General features: G+C 37.5%; 2 protein-coding genes across 2 annotated transcripts in view; one reads left to right on the plus strand and one right to left on the minus strand.

Annotated features, from left to right (window-relative positions):
- LOC123510386 (dehydrogenase/reductase SDR family member 12-like) overlaps positions 1-371 on the minus strand; it is a 31,235-nt gene extending 30,864 nt beyond the window's left edge. The window contains exon 1 of the mRNA XM_045265505.1: positions 354-371. The gene's annotated coding sequence lies outside the window, so the exon portion shown is untranslated. The remainder of the gene's footprint in view (positions 1-353) is intronic.
- The window catches only part of LOC123509787 (probable chitinase 10), a 64,962-nt gene that overhangs the window by 14,437 nt on the left and 45,525 nt on the right, over positions 1-5,000 (plus strand).

Consider the following 5,000-nt stretch of genomic DNA (forward strand, 5'->3'; position numbering starts at 1 on the left):
AGATTGACAGCGCTATTCGGAGGAGGAGGAGGAGGAGGAGGAGGAGGAGAAGCAAGGAGATTGGGATAATACAAGTTTCCATTCAGTATAAAGGTTTCAATGGTTTTTAAAGGAGATCCATTATTTTATTCCGCCACAAAAGATGATAACGTGTCACATATACAATAGTGAAAGGTGGTGGTGGTGGTGGTGGTGGTGGTGGTGGTGGTGGTGGTGGTGGTGGTGGTGGTGGTGGTAGTAGTAGTAGTAGTAGTAACAGTTATCGTAGCAATAGCAGTAGTAGTAGTAGTAGTAGTAGTAGTAGTAGTAGCAGTAGTAGTAGTAGTAGTAGTAGTAGTAGTAGTAGTAGTAGTAGTAGTAGTAGTAGTAGTAGTAGCAGCAGTAGTAGCAGTAATAATAGTAGTCGTAGAAGCAGTAATAAAAATCTGCCTCTTGCCACTCGAGCGCGCCATAAATAGCCATAAATCAAGCCATAATTTTCAGTTTTATTACGCTTCCTGAAATAAAGAGAGTCGCGTCCATGATTATTAAAATCTGCCCCTCATTATTATCATCAACGCCCGTTTTCTATTTCCACTTACGATATTTTCTTCTCTCATTTAATTCATTTATATTTGGATCACATTCTGACTATTAATGAGGATGTGATAAGAGTTTGCTTTATTTCTATGCATTGTTATATTACTCTCTGTCTGTCTGTGTGTCTGTTTGTCTTTTCTTGTCTGTTTGTTCGTTTACTCTCTCTCTCTCTGTCTGTCTGTGTTTCTGTTTATCTTTCCGTCTCTCTCTCTCTCTCAAACAAACATGGGAAGGTTCTAAGCTCACACAAGGAGTTCCAAGCGCTAAGTGAAGCAGGGTTTGCATTGACTCACTCCCTCACTCACTCACTCACTCACTTACTCACTCACTTCCTCACTCACTCATTCACTCACTCACTACGTACCTACCTCACCCATTCACTCACTCACTCACTCACTCACTCATAAAAAAAGCGAAAAGGTTTAAACTCTGCCTTGAAACTTTCCTATCGTTTGTGGTCGCTTCCCTGTGTAAACTTTTGGCCTTTCTCTCTCTCTCTCTCTCTCTCTCTCTCTCTCTCTCTCTCTCTCTCTCTCTCTCTCCAAAGTTGAAATGGCAACTTCTCTCTAACACCAAATACATGATAAATAAACTGGCAACTTGATAAACTGATAATTCTCTTTATTCTTTATTTTCTGTATGTTATTTTCTTTTTCATTATTCTCTTCTTTGTTCAGAATTTTATGTCTCGAGTCTTCTGAGTTTCCTTTTTTATTTTCACTTTTTTTTTCTATTCAAATGATTTCTTCAGTTTTGTTTTTTCCTTTCTCTCATTTTTTTCTTATTTCTTCTTCTTCCTTTTCCGCTTTCTCCTTCTTTTTCTCCTGTTGTTACTGTTATATTCATTTTTTTTCCTTCTTCCTGTTCTTCTCATCGTCTCCTTCATCTTCTTTCTTTTCTTATACTTTTTCTCCTCCTCCTCCTCCTCCTCCTCTTCATCATCATCACCTTCATCATCATCTATATAATTTTCTCCACTCATTTTCTTTCTTATCTCCTTCCTCCTCCTTCTCCTCCTCCCTATTTTTGCTCCTCTTCATCACGGCAAGAGGTCACCAAGTCACTATAATCTCGGAGAATATAATAGTAATCCCTTTGACTAGAAAAAAAAAACGTGGACTGCTTCCTTATCCCATTTTCTTTAACGAACTGCTTGCTTGAGTCTCCCCTGAAAAACTGCGGAAGTAAAGGGGGTACATTTTTATTTTTTATTAAGTATCTTACGTTTTCTGTTGCTTGTATTTTGTGGTTTTCTTTTACTCTATTTTTCTTTCTTGGTTTGTGTTATTTTATGAAGTGGTTATGGTAGTGGTAGTAATAGTAACAAGAATAATAATAATAGTTCGCGTCATGAACAGAAAACGAGAAAATATCTGGACTGGCTGTACATTTAACCCCTTCAGTACTGGGACACATTTTCACCTTGAGATTTGTATACGATTAGACCATTTTATTTTACATTAGGAAAGGTCTATGGAGGGCTGAAGATTAATGGCCACACTCTCCACTATTTTAATCCCCCTCATGAGTTTCTGAAGCTGTATAAAGTCATCAAATAGTCAGCAGAATGAATATGGAAACGCGTCATGGTACTGAAGGGGTTAATAACTGGAAGCGAGCAAGGATACAATCTTAAATAACCTTATATAACTTTTCATTCTTTTACTTTTTTAATTTCTGGTTCTGTTATGAATTTAGTTTGGCGATATTTTTTGTTTGTTAACCTCTTCAGCAGTGAGACGCATTTTTACCATGTGTTTTGGGTACAATTAGACCATTTTATTGACATTAGGAAGGGTTTTAGGGGTCAGAAGATTAATGGCCACAGTCTTCACTATTTCAATCTCCCACATGAGTTTCTGAAGCTGTATAAAGTCACCAAATCGCCAGCAGAATGAATAAGGAAGAGATTAATAACATGAAGCGAAAAATAATACAATCTTAAATAATCTTATATAACCTATCCTTTTTTTTCACTCTTTTTAATTCCTGGTTCTGTTATGGGTTTAGTTTGGCGATATTTTTGTTTGTTAATCACGAATGCAGCGTTACCATTAGGCCGTGGTGAACTGTTATTGCCGCACCGCTGTTTGCTGCAAGCCCTTCCTTCGCCAATCCGGGACTTGCCTGCTGCTGTAATTAAAACTTTCCATTAAAAAGTTCTTGCCCCCTCAGTGATCCCATCCGGCCGAGGGCACATGTTCCTGAGGCCGTGGGAGCCTTGCAGAGGTGGGAGGGCCGCGGAGGAGTCACCATCCTGAACCCTGCTTCATCGAGTCCTCTTTCTCTTTTTTCTCTTTTACACATAGTCCTTCTCTTTAGCTCCTTCGATACTGAGTGTCTTGATATTCATTCTGCTTACTATTTGGTGATCTTATACAGCTTCGGAAACTTATGTAGGAGGATTGAAATAGTGAAGACTGTGGCCATTAATATTTTGACCTTCATAGACCCTTCCTAATGTCAATAAAATGGTCTAATCACACACAAAACTCATGGTAGAAATGCGTCCCAGTACTGAAGGGGTTGAAATAGTGGAGACTGTGGCCATTAATCTTCTGACTTCCACAGATCCTTCCTAATGCAAAAAGAATCGCTGAATCATAGGCAAAAACTCACGGTTAGAAATGCGTCCCAGTACTGAAGGGGTTGAAATAGTGGAGACTGTGGCCATTAATCTTCTGACCTCCATAGACCCTTCCTAATGTCAATAAAATGGTTTAATCACACCAACAAAGATAAAAATGCTTTCCAGTACTGGGGTTGAATATAATCTTTCTTATTTCTTCTCGTCCCAAACCAAACATTGCTAGAGTACTTTCCTCTGCTCTCTCTAAATTCAATCCTCTTTCTTCTTTTTCTTTCATCACAGACACTGAAAAGTTGTTAGATTCATTCCTTTTCTTTCTTCTCTATATGGAATCCTTCTCTTTGTCCTTCTCTCATCCCAAACGCTGACATATTTAGACATTCCTTTTCTCTCTTCTCTCTAAATTAAATCCTTCTCTTTCTCTTTCTCTCATCTCAAATACTGATCGATTGCTAGTCCTTTTCTCTCTTCTCTCTAAATTCAATCCTTCTCTTTCTCTTTCTCTTATATCTAGACTAATTTCTTTCTCTCTTCTAAATTCAATCCTCTTCATTCTCCTTCTTCTCTCATTTCTTCTTCCTTCTCTTCCTCTTGTTGTTGCTGTTTGTTTTGTCGCTTTCTTTTTTTTCCTTCTTGCTGTTCTTCTCATCGTCTCCTTCATCTCCTGATTGGTTCCTAGAGTCCTGTTCTCTCCTCTCTCTTAATCAAATTTTTCTCTTTCTTCTTTCTCTCTTATCCCAAACTACTATTGCTAGATGTTCTCTCTCTCTCTCTCTCTCTCTCTCTCTCTCTCTCTCTCTCTCTCTCTCTCTCTCTCTCTCTCTCTCTCTCTCTCTCCTTTTATTTTAGACGTGTGTTTCTTAATTTACTATGTTACTTATCATATTACTAGTATTTGTTTATAATTCTTGGCTTTCACTTGTAATGTGTGTAAGAATAAACAATCTCTCTCTCTCTCTCTTAGGTCAGTTAGTGTAGGGTCAAGTATCCTTCGAGGCAATATGTGGAGTCCTTCTTATCCTGGACACTGCTAAGTAAAGTCCTTCCTCCTCTTTTCTGTAATTTTGGTTTGTTTCTCTTCCTCTTCTCTGTTCTGCAAATGGAATGTCCTTATTTGTCCAGGAATGTTTCTAATCAACACTGGGAGTCCTTCTTGTCCTTAACATTAAAAGATTGAGTCCTTCCTCCCGTCCTGATGATTAAGAAAAGGATCTGGTGTCCATAAATGCCGGTAATGTGTGTGTTGTATCCTATCAGATCCCTCAAAAAATTCCATGAGATCCTAACAAATCCTTCAAATCCTATAAAATCCTTCAGAAATTCTAACAGAAACTTAAAAAATCCTAAATCCTCCAAAAATACCATGATATCCTAACGAATCCTTCAAAAATCTTATGAAATCCTAAAAACCTTAAAAAAATTCTATGAAATCCTAAAAATCCTTCAAAAATCCTATGAAATCCTAAAAATCCTTCAAAAATCGCATGAAATCCTAAAACCCTTCAAAAATCGCATGAAATCCTAAAAATCCTTCAAAAATCGCATGAAATCCTAAAAATCCTTAAAAAATCACATGAAATCCTAAAAATCCTTAAAAAAACCCATGAAATCCTAAAAGTCCTTCAAAAATCCCATAAAATACTAAAAATCCTTAAAAATCCTGAAATCCTAACGAATCCTACAAAAATCCCACGAAATCCTAACAGAAACTACACGGGTATCTATTTTAATCCCCTACGTGAGTTTCTGAAGCTGTATAAAATCACCAAATAGTCACCAGAAGGAATAAGTAAACCCTGGCTTCATTTGTCCCACCGCTCGTAACACTGGC

Source organism: Portunus trituberculatus, chromosome 3 (genome assembly GCF_017591435.1).
Source record: "Portunus trituberculatus isolate SZX2019 chromosome 3, ASM1759143v1, whole genome shotgun sequence".
NCBI classification, from domain to species: domain Eukaryota; kingdom Metazoa; phylum Arthropoda; class Malacostraca; order Decapoda; family Portunidae; genus Portunus; species Portunus trituberculatus.